We start from the raw sequence: 12,511 nt of genomic DNA, 5'->3' as shown, positions 1-12,511 counted from the left end.
AAATAAGCCCTGGGCGTTTACAAAAATAACACACATGTAAATATCCAAAAGGAAAAATTGGACACAAGATACCAAACATCATTGAAAACTATTCATCCACCGCCCCACCCCCACACATGCACACACACACACACACACACACACACAAGTCATAGCACACAATCGTAAATAGTACACAATCAAAAATACCACCAACAAATCCCGAAACTATCAAAACTCACTCACTCAGTCATTTTAGTTCATACTGGAAACGGATGACCTGTTGATAATTAATCAGGGGGGGGGGGAGGTGGGTCTTCAGACTGGATTTGAAAGATTACAGCGAAGATGAGTGACGGAGAGGCTGAGGAAGTTGATTCCTCATCACTCATACAAAAGGCCTACACACTCTCACAATATCAGCACCTTTCACCACATGTCTAACAGTATGCACTCCTCTCACACACAGGTCTATGTGTAGTAAAACAAGCTTCATCAAACTTACCTGCCACCAACAGTGACACACAATACTGTTGACCACACATGACTGACCAACTCTGAGTGTTCAACTCATGTTACACATCATACAATAATGACTGTGTGCTACCATTACCAAACAAATCTCTTTGTCTTCACAAGTATCCCACTGACGTAAGCAAATGTATGGAAATCATTCCTAGTAAATAGCTAACAATGTGCACATCATAACACTGACCTTGGTGCTCTCATTGTTTACTCTCTCATTAATCACATCAAGTGCTTCCTCCACTGGCACATAACACAACTCCTGCACATGTTACCACAACTACCAACAAGTCAAACATGTGTTCCACAACGCTTGCTGTTACCCCCATGTGCATACACACACACATGAAAAATCCTCAACACACACTGACAGTGTGTTAACCTGTTTATCTGTTCAGTTCACATTTAACCGACACCACCTACTGTACAAAACAAGTAATACATCAAAACACATCAAAATCCACATTAAGTGTAGCAAAACCAAAATACTACACACACACAAGCTACACACATACCATCGCCAAGGCTTCTCAACTTTCAGTGCTTTCATTGTTTCCACAGTCAGTCAACAACTGACAATAGCCAAGATGCACCATTTGAACCAAGCATTGTAACCAAAAATAAGAACAAAACATCTGTAACCAAATAGTAGAGGGGGGAGGGGGCTCAAAAGATAAGGGCCAGTACTTCCCTCCACACATTAACCCCTTTTCTTTCCACCAGCCACAAGATCAACTTACACTGGCTGTTCACTGACACAAAACATTGTTCCCAACAAAACGGAGTTATCAACATGGCATAAAACCATTACAAGTCATGTATTCACAGCCCATCAAGGATTTCTCTACACCTCACATTAGTCAATCAGCCTGAGTCTTCAGTTCTTCTGAGAAACAGCTGAGAATTTGCTGTGCTGACTGGTATTATTCCTTCCCACAAACATACTGTGCGTACTGATGCACGCTACAACAGTCACTCCCTAACTGGTTAAACAAAAGCAGCCAATCTTGGCTGGTGCAAGTGACGCTAAGTGAATGACTGACAGATTCACTGACCCATCCTGATTCGTCCAACTCAACAGTTTGATCTGATTTGCTCATTTCAAAACCTGCTTTTCTCACTGTGACGACAAGTTCACCAGTTTACGTTACGTCACAAAGAGAAGGGAGAGGTAAAGGGGAGGCAAGGGGGGAGGGTGACTGAAAGACAAACCGCCTTACTGGAATGTTCCTTCTTCTTCTTCTGCGTTCACTCGTATGCACACGAGTGGGCTTTTACGTGTATGACCGTTTTTACCCCGCCATGTAGGCAGCCATACTCCGTTTTCGGGGATGTGCATGCTGGATATGTTCTTGTTTCCATAACCCACCGAACGCTGACATGGATTACAGGATCTTTAACGTGCGTATTTGATCTTCTGCTTGCATATACACACGAAGGGGGTTAAGGCACTAGCAGGTCTGCACATATGTTGACCTGGGAGATCGTAAAAATCTCCACCCTTTACCCACCAGGCGCCGTCACCGTGATTCGAACCCGGGACCCTCAGATTGACAGTCCAACCCTTTAACCACTCGGCTATTGCGCCCGTCACTGGAATGTTCCGACATTCCGACATGCCACCATTTGCTTGTTTCGAGCACGCCATCTGCAGAGACTGGGGTATCACATGACCACACGTGTTTCTACAGCTGGGCGGGGTGACGGCAGATGCATGGAACAAACGCTGTCAAACAGGGATTGGGGGGGAATGGCCAGAGGGCAAAACTAATGCAGAAGTGAGGCTACTCATAGAAGAAAACAGTAAAGAAGAGGACGTAATCATATACACAGATTGCTCAGTCACCAAAGGCCAATCCGGTTGGGGATTCACTGCGAAACAATATGGAAAAACAATTAGGGAAGGGAATGCTGCATACAAAGTCACAACCTCCAGCCTAACGATGGAAGTTGAAGCTGTGACACATGCTCTCCAGTGGCTATCATCTATCCATTTGCCTGGAAACCAACATGCCATGATTCTAACGGACTCAATGAACCTCATACAGAAAACTGAAAGTGGAATGGGAAGCCCAGAGTGGCATGAGGCAATGCGCAACTTTCAGATTCAAAAACTTACATGGTCATACTGCCCGGGACATGCAGGCGTTAAGGGAAATGAGCGAGCTGACAGACTTGCTGGTACCGCAAGAACAACGAGCGACCTACATCTAGGAAAATCGGAAATCATCAGAAAAGTCCAAGAATACCAAAAAGAACAGGTACAAGGCCATCACACCATCGATCGCCTCAAAGAAATAAAGGTAGAGAGAGGGAGTGGCTATAAGTCTAGCATGAAAGGTAGAGCAAAATGCTTTGTAAATCAAACGAATATTGGCATCATTTCCAAACCAGCATTGCGCAAATTTCCTCTAAACGGAACAGTCTCTGTGGGCTTTTCCAAATACAATAGACTGAGCAATATGCTAGACGCCACGTTCCTGGCATCAGAGATCATTCCCACCCCTCTTGCGGCCAATCAGTGGCAGCCTCTGTGTGTGTGTGTGTGTGTGTGTGTGTGTGTGTGTGTGTGTGTGCGTGTGTGTGTCTGCGCGCGCGCGCGTGTCTCCCCAGCAAACTACCGTCCCATCTCTCTGACATCTGTCTGTTGCAAACTGATGGAACACATTATTCGAAGTGCCATCACATCGACGAGGGAGGACCCGATGAGGGAGGACAAACGGATACCATCTTGCTGGACTTCTTCTTCTTCTTCTTTTTTTTTTAATGAATAGAACACATGAACACAATCAGGGCATTACACATTAAACTACACATATGTTACGAAACGTAAAGTGGTAATATATCAAAATAAAGAGGCTGGTCTTTCACATTTCGCCTTCCTAAAGAATGCACCAAATACAAAAACAGCAAAGTGCATTTTATAAGAGCACACATTTTTTCGGAAAAAAAAAATCTTCAACTCTTTACTGGCACACTTTACATGTCAGTCGCTATTAATTGTCAGAACGGAGGTGGTGCATGGGAAGAGAATCAATTCTGTATTATTCAAAGCATAAAAAAACAACTTATACATATAATATTCCACATAATTGATGCAAAAGAGAAAAGTTTGGATACAGAACTTTGTAATAATGTGAATAAACCAGCTGGAGAGGAAAAGAGAGATGGAAAGTTGAGAGAGAGAGAGAGAGAGAGAGAGAGAGAGAGAGAAGGGGTGGGGTGTGGTGTTAACTGTCAAATCAACTGTTGCTTTAATATGTCTTGCAATCTCTGAAGAGATAACTATGCCTCAAAAAAGCCAGATGACAGTCATATAAATGAGAGCATTATGAAAAAAAGAAGAAAAAAAAAAGAAAAAAAAAAGAAAAAGAAAAAAGAAAGATGCTTGTTAGATTTTCTACTTTCCACTTCTGAAAAAGAAAATTATTCAAACAGTGGTTTGTAAGGAAGCCATTCTCGGTCAAAAAGCATTTTTCTGCTTTTCATCACATTAGAATAGCATTCCACATAATATCTGTTTTTCAGCAGTCTAATGAAGGCAGTTATGTGAGGTTTATTGTTGTTCCATTTGCACTTCTAAACATGAAATTTAGCAAGTAATAGTACCAAAGCAAGAATTTTATCCGTAACAACTCCATCTTTAACCCCGAACAAAATGAAATCTTCTGAAAATATATATTTGCACAAGTTTCACAAGTACTCTTCATTAATCTTTCGAGAGAGCTCCAGAAAACACCAGTAATAATAATAATAATAACCAGTTCCAAAAAATGTGTACAATTGTTTCTTCTTTTTCGCCACAAAAAGGACATTGGGGCGAGTCAATCACTTTATGCAGAAAAAGATATCTACCTGTTGATAGAATTCGTAACAAAAGTCTGAACTGGAGCCATATCAACTGTGTGTCAGATGTTGACTGATGGCATTTTTAAAATACGTTTTTCCAAGTTAGATTTTCATGATTTTTGTTCCATTTGATAATTGCAGCAGGTTGAACGTCTGAGAAAATAAGAACTGAATATATAGCTTTGTTGCCTTTAGCGATTACTGTCCAAATTTTCGGTTCTAGTAGCTTATATCTAGCAGCCAGTGTAACATGTAATTTATTTTGATATTTCTTTATAGCATTGATGACTCCAATATATAATAGGTGATTCGTTGTAACATTTGGATATTTTCTGGAAAACTTTTTATTGTCAAGAAAACCACCTTCATCATTCAACAAATCTTTCACGTGGTATATACCGTGTTCAACCCACTGCTTAATATAAACCACTCTCCTATCTCTTAGTATGTTTATATTATAGTGTATATATTCTGAAACAAAACCATGAGCATCATTAGAATGACACTTAAGATACATCTTTTTATAATGTTTAAGGACATCTTGCCAAAATTTGTTACCTGTTTTTATGAGTAATGTGTCCACATATTCACCACCCATTAATTTAAGTTTGTCGAGTTCTGGGACAGCAGAAAACGACAACTCCTGAAGGTTCTCACAACTAGAAAAGAATATTCGCTTCAACTTGCTGGAGTTCTTGAAGGCCTTTGACAAGGTGCCTCACTCCCGCCTCCTACTCAAACTCTGTCACTACGGATTCCGTGGAAAAACACTTCGCTGGCTTGAAGAGTTCCTCACCAACAGAACCCAGCAAGTGAATGTTGAAGGACAGATCTCCACCATTGGACAAGTGACCTCTGGGGTTCCTCAGGGATCTGTCCTAGGCCCGACTCTGCTTGTCATCTACATCAATGACATCAACAAAAACATCAGATCCATGGTCCGTCTGTTTGCCGATGACACCATCCTATACTGGCAGATCAGGTCTCAAGCAGATACCAACGCCATCCAAGATCTGAACGAACTTGAGCGTTGGGAGAAGACCTGGCAAATGTCATTCAATGCCAACAAATGCCATGTCCTCTCAGTGACAAGAAAGAAAAAGCCCTTCCCTACCATCTACTTTCTGCATAACGAGGAACCCAAGAAGGTGGAGAAAGCCAAATACCCTAGGGGGACAGGGTTAGGGTTAGGGTTAGGGATGAGGGTTAGGGTTAGGGGTAGGGTCAGGGTTAGGGTTAGGTTAGGGTTAGGGTTAGGGTTAGGGGGTTAGGGTTAGGGGTTAGGGTTAGGGGGTTAGGGTTAGGGTTAAGTTAGGGTTAGGGTGAGGGTGAGGGTTAGGGTTAGGGTTAGGGTGAGGGTTAGGGTTAGGGTGAGGGTTAGGGTTAGGGTTAGGGTTAGGGTTAGGTTAGGTTAGGTAGGTTAGGGTTAGGTTAGGGTTAGGGTTAGGATGGATGATAGCGTGACGTCAGTCTTTCTGTGTCTGAAGGGTTAGGGTTAGGGTTAGGATGGATGATAGGGTGAAGTCAGTCTTTCTGTGTCTGAAGGGTTAGGGTTAGGGTTAGGATGGATGATAGGGTGAAGTCAGTCTTTCTGTGTCTGAAGGGTTAGGGTTAGGATGGATGATAGGGTGAAGTCAGTCTTTTTGTGTCTGAAGGGATGGATGATAGCGTGACGTCAGTCTTTCTGTGTCTGAATGCATGGATGATAGCGTGACGTCAGTATTTTTGTGTCTGAAGGGATGGATGATAGGGTGACGTCAGTCTTTTTGTGTCTGAAGGGATGGATGATAGGGTGACGTCAGTCTTTTTGTGTCTGAAGGGATGGATGATAGCGTGACGTCAGTCTTTTTGTGTCTGAAGGGATGGATGATAGCGTGACGTCAGTCTTTCTGTGTCTGAATGCATGGATGATAGCGTGACGTCAGTCTTTTTGTGTCTGAAGGGATGGATGATAGCGTGACGTCAGTCTTTTTGTGTCTGAAGGGATGGATGATAGGGTGACGTCAGTCTTTTTGTGTCTGAAGGGATGGATGATAGCGTGACGTCAGTCTTTTTGTGTCTGAAGGGATGGATGATAGCATGACGTCAGTCTTTTTGTGTCTGAAGGGATGGATGATAGGGTGACGTCAGTCTTTTTGTGTCTGAATGCATGGATGATAGCGTGACGTCAGTCTTTCTGTTTCTGAATGCATGGATGATAGGGTGACGTCAGTCTTTTTGTGTCTGAATGCATGGATGATAGGGTGAAGTCAGTCTTTTTGTGTCTGAAGGGATGGATGATAGGGTGACGTCAGTCTTTTTGTGTCTGAATGCATGGATGATAGCATGACGTCAGTCTTTTTGTGTCTGAAGGGATGGATGAAAGGGTGACGTCAGTCTTGTTGTCTGAATGCATGGATGATAGCGTGACGTCAGTTTTGTTGTCTGAATGCATGGATAATAGGGTGACGTCAGTTTTGTTGTCTGAATGCATGGAGAACAGGGTGACATCAGTCTTGTTGTCTGAATGCCTGGAGAACAGGGTGACGTCAGTCTTGTGTCTGAATGCTTGGATAATAGCGTGACGTCAATCTTTTTGTGTCTGAATGCATGGATGATAGGGTGACGTCAGTCTTTTTGTTGTCTGAATGCATGGATGATAGCGTGACGTCAGTTTTGTTGTCTGAATGCATGGGGAACAGGGTGACATCAGTCTTGTTGTCTGAATGCCTGAAGATCACGATGATGTCAGTCATGTTGTCTGAATGCCTGGAGAACAGGGTGATGTCAGTCTTGTTGTCTGAATGCCTGCAGAACAGGGTGACGTCAGTCTTGTTGTCTGAATGCCTGGAGAACAGGGTGACGTCAGTCTTGTTGTCTGAATGCTTGGAGAACAGGGTGACGTCAGTCTTGTTGTCTGAATGCCTGGAGATCACGATGATGTCAGTCTTGTTGTCTGAATGCCTGGAGAACAGGGTGACATCAGTCTTGTTGTCTGAATGCCTGGAGATCACTGTGATGTCAGTCTTGTTGTCTGAATGCCTGCAGAACAGGGTGACATCAGTCTTGTTGTCTGAATGCCTGGAGAACAGGGTGACATCAGTCTTGTTATCTGAATGCCTGGAGAACAGGGTGATGTCAGTCTTGTTGTCTGAATGCCCGGAGAACACGATGACATCAGTCTTGTTGTCTGAATGCCTGGAGGAGTGATAGGTGTGGTTAGTGGAGAGGGGCCATCAGGGAAAGGGGTGGGGGAGGTGTGGGTTGCTGGGTGGTGATAACAGTCTGGTCCGTGAGAGATCCAGACCTAGAGATACACATGTATTGATTTCCAATATGACGGCACAGTACACTGTGTAATACACATGTATTGATTTCCAATATGATGGCACAGTACACTGTGTAATACACATGTATTGATTTCCAATATGACGCCCCTGCTCCCCACATGTGTTCAGCACAAGAGCGTCAGTGATGGCTGCAAGTCTTCCAGAACCCAGAATGATCTCAAACGCCAAGCTTGTTTCGACACACACGCACTTTTGCATGAATGCAAGCGCACATACGTTATGAATGAATTCATTTTCAAAGTTGGTACATTAAACAAACACCCCCAGTTTTTTTTAACTGCTCACTGCCCTTTCCTTTCATTTTATGTGTTCATTAAGTATACAGTTACCATCTTTTGATTAGGTACATGTAGTATTTTCTTTATTTCTTCAGCAAGTAAGGACACACCAGGTTTGTTTTTCATTAATTACATGTTGTTTGACCAGGTACATGTTCCCCTTTGTTACCTGTGACATAATTACATGTTGTTTGACCAGGTACATGTTCCCCTTTGTTACCTGTGACATAATTACATTGTTTGACCAGGTACATGTTCCCCTTTGTTACCTGTGACATAATTACATTGTTTGACCAGGTACATGTTCCCCTTTGTTACCTGTGACATAATTACATTGTTTGACCAGGTACATGTCCCCCTTTGTTACCTATGACATAATTACATTGTTTGACCAGGTACATGTCCCCCTTTGTTACCTGTGACATAATTACATGTTGTTTGACCAGGTACATGTTCCCCTTTGTTACCTGTGACATAATTACATGATGTTTGACCAGGTACATGTTCCCCTTTGTTACCTGTGACATAATTACATTGTTTGACCAGGTACATGTCCCCCTTTGTTACCTGTGACATAATTACATGTTGTTTGACCAGGTACATGTTCCCCTTTGTTACCTGTGACATAATTACATGTTGTTTGACCAGGTACGTGTTCCCCTTTGTTACCTGTGACATAATTACATTGTTTGACCAGGTACATGTTCCCCTTTGTTACCTGTGACATAATTACATGTTGTTTGACCAGGTACGTGTTCCCCTTTGTTACCTGTGACATAATTACATGTTGTTTGACCAGGTACGTGTTCCCCTTTGTTACCTGTGACATAATTACATTGTTTGACCAGGTACGTGTTCCCCTTTGTTACCTGTGACATAATTACATTGTTTGACCAGGTACATGTTCCCCTTTGTTACCTGTGACATAATTACATGTTGTTTGACCAGGTACATGTTCCCCTTTGTTACCTGTGACATAATTACATGTTGTTTGACCAGGTACATGTTCCCCTTTGTTACCTGTGACATAATTACATGTTGTTTGACCAGGTACATGTTCCCCTTTGTTACCTGTGACACAATTACATGTTGTTTGACCAGGTACGTGTTCCCCTTTGTTACCTGTGACATAATTACATGTTGTTTGACCAGGTACATGTTCCCCTTTGTTACCTGTGACATAATTACATTGTTTGACCAGGTACATGTTCCCCTTTGTTACCTATGACATAATTACATTGTTTGACCAGGTACATGTTCCCCTTTGTTACCTGTGACATAATTACATGTTGTTTGACCAGGTACATGTTCCCCTTTGTTACCTATGACATAATTACATTGTTTGACCAGGTACATGTTCCCCTTTGTTACCTGTGACATAATTACATTGTTTGACCAGGTACATGTTCCCCTTTGTTACCTGTGACATAATTACATTGTTTGACCAGGTACATGTCCCCCTTTGTTACCTATGACATAATTACATTGTTTGACCAGGTACATGTTCCCCTTTGTTACCTATGACATAATTACATTGTTTGACCAGGTACATGTTCCCCTTTGTTACCTGTGACATAATTACATGTTGTTTGACCAGGTACATGTTCCCCTTTGTTACCTGTGACATAATTACATGTTGTTTGACCAGGTACATGTTCCCCTTTGTTACCTGTGACATAATTACATTGTTTGGCCAGGTACATGTTCCCCTTTGTTACCTATGACATAATTACATTGTTTGACCAGGTACATGTTCCCCTTTGTTACCTGTGACATAATTACATGTTGTTTGACCAGGTACGTGTTTCCCTTTGTTACCTGTGACATAATTACATGTTGTTTGACCAGGTACGTGTTTCCCTTTGTTACCTGTGACATAATTACATTGTTTGACCAGGTACGTGTTCCCCTTTGTTACCTGTGACATTTTGAGTTTGTTGTTTCATCAGGTACATGTTATGTTATCTGTTGTTACCAGTGAAATTAAGTATTGTTTGACCAGGTACATGTTCTCCTTTGTTTCCTGTGACATAATTATTTGTTGTTTTTGACCAAGTACATGTTTTTCATTAAGTTCATGTTGTTTCACAAGGTACATTTTTCTTTGTTACCTGTGACATAATTACATGTTGTTTGACCAGGTTCATATCCTTTACTACCCATGACATAATCCAATGGTGGCCAGTCTGTTTTCCTTCAGATAATGTGCATCCACATGTACTGCTACCTGTCACGTGTGACTGAAGTAAGTGTAGGGTGAACAGTTTTCCTTTCAGCTCCTTCAAGGAGACTTAAGTCAGTGTAGGGTGAACAGTTTTCCATTCAGTTCCTTCAAAGAGACTTAAGTCAGTGTAGGGTGAACCATTCAGCTCCTTCAAGGAGACTAAAGTCAGTGTAGGGTGAACAGTTTTCCTTTCAGCTCCTTCAAGGAGGCACTGAGGCAGAGTTTCTTAGGTGTTAGACTGGTGACATGGTGTTCACCTGGTGTTGTACTGGTGACATGGTGTTCACCTGGTGTTGTACTGGTGACATGGTGTTCACCTGGTGTTGTACTGGTGACGTGGTGTTCACCTGGTGTTGTACTGGTGACATGGTGTTCACCTGGTGTTGTACTGGTGACATAGTGTTCACCTGGTGTTGTACTGGTGACGTGGTGTTCACCTGGTGTTGTACTGGTGACGTGGTGTTCACCTGGTGTTGTACTGGTGACATAGTGTTCACCTGGTGTTGTACTGGTGACATAATGTTCACCTGGTGTTGTACTGGTGACGTGGTGTTCACCTGGTGTTGTACTGGTGACATAGTGTTCACCTGGTGTTGTACTGGTGACGTGGTGTTCACCTGGTGTTGTACTGGTGACATAGTGTTCACCTGGTGTTGTACTGGTGACGTGGTGTTCACCTGGTGTTGTACTGGTGACATGGTGTTCACCTGGTGTTGTACTGGTGACGTGGTGTTCACCTGGTGTTGTACTGGTGACGTGGTGTTCACCTGGTGTTGTACTGGTGACATGGTGTTCACCTGGTGTTGTACTGGTGACGTGGTGTTCACCTGGTGTTGTACTGGTGACGTGGTGTTCACCTGGTGTTGTACTGGTGACATGGTGTTCACCTGGTGTTGTACTGGTGACGTGGTGTTCACCTGGTGTTGTACTGGTGACGTGGTGTTCACCTGGTGTTGTACTGGTGACATGGTGTTCACCTGGTGTTGTACTGGTGACGTGGTGTTCGCCTGGTGTTGTACTGGTGACATGGTGTTCACCTGGTGTTGTACTGGTGACATAGTGTTCACCTGGTGTTGTACTGGTGACGTGGTGTTCACCTGGTGTTGTACTGGTGACATAGTGTTCACCTGGTGTTGTACTGGTGACGTGGTGTTCACCTGGTGTTGTACTGGTGACATAATGTTCACCTGGTGTTGTACTGGTGACGTGGTGTTCACCTGGTGTTGTACTGGTGACATAGTGTTCACCTGGTGTTGTACTGGTGACATAGTGTTCACCTGGTGTTGTACTGGTGACGTGGTGTTCACCTGGTGTTGTACTGGTGACATAATGTTCACCTGGTGTTGTACTGGTGACATGGTGTTCACCTGGTGTTGTACTAGTGACACGGTGTTCACCTGGTGTTGTTCTAGTGACACGGTGTTCACCTGGTGTTGTTCTAGTGACACGGTGTTCAACACTACTAGTGACACAGTGTTCACCTGTGATCACACAGTGGATGTCAATTCACTGCCCCCGAGGCAATTAAAGGCTATGTGACCTTTAACCTTTTTAACCTTGTGGCTAGCATGCCCCGCCACCCCCGCCCCCTCAGTGAAGTGTGGCGTTCTTTGTGGTGTTTCATGTGACGTTGCTGAAAGTTCTGTGTTTTCCATCAATGAAGTGTGGCGTTCTTTGTGGTGTTTCATGTGACGTTGCTGAAAGTTCTGTGTTTTCCATCAATGAAGTGTGTCGTTCTGTGTGGTGTTTCATGTGACGTTGCTGAAAGTTCTGTGTTTTCCATCAATGAAGTGTGTCGTTCTGTGTGGTGTTTCATGTGACGTTGCTGAAAGTTCTGTGTTTTCCATCAATGAAGTGTGTCGTTCTGTGTGGTGTTTCATGTGACGTTGCTGAAAGTTCTGTGTTTTCCATCAATGAAGTGTGGCGTTCTGTGTAGTGTTTCATGTGACTTTGCTGAAAGTTCTGTGTTTTCCATTGATGAAGTGTGGTGTTGTTCTGTGTAGTGTTTCATGTGACGTTGCTGAAAGTTCTGCGTTTTCCATCAGTGAAGTGTGGTGTTGTTCTGTGTAGTGTTTCATGTGACGTTGCTGAAAGTTCTGCGTTTTCCATCAGTGAAGTGTGGTGTTGTTCTGTGTAGTGTTTCATGTGACGTTGCTGAAAGTTCTGCGTTTTCCATCAGTGAAGTGTGGTGTTGTTCTGTGTAGTGTTTCATGTGACGTTGCTGAAAGTTCTGCGTTTTCCATCAGTGAAGTGTGGTGTTGTTCTGTGTAGTGTTTCATGTGACGTTGCTGAAAGTTCTGCGTTTTCCATCAAGTTGTATTGCTCTT

Source organism: Babylonia areolata, chromosome 17 (genome assembly GCF_041734735.1).
Source record: "Babylonia areolata isolate BAREFJ2019XMU chromosome 17, ASM4173473v1, whole genome shotgun sequence".
NCBI lineage: Eukaryota > Metazoa > Mollusca > Gastropoda > Neogastropoda > Buccinidae > Babylonia > Babylonia areolata.
This window is presented reverse-complemented; position numbering follows the sequence as displayed.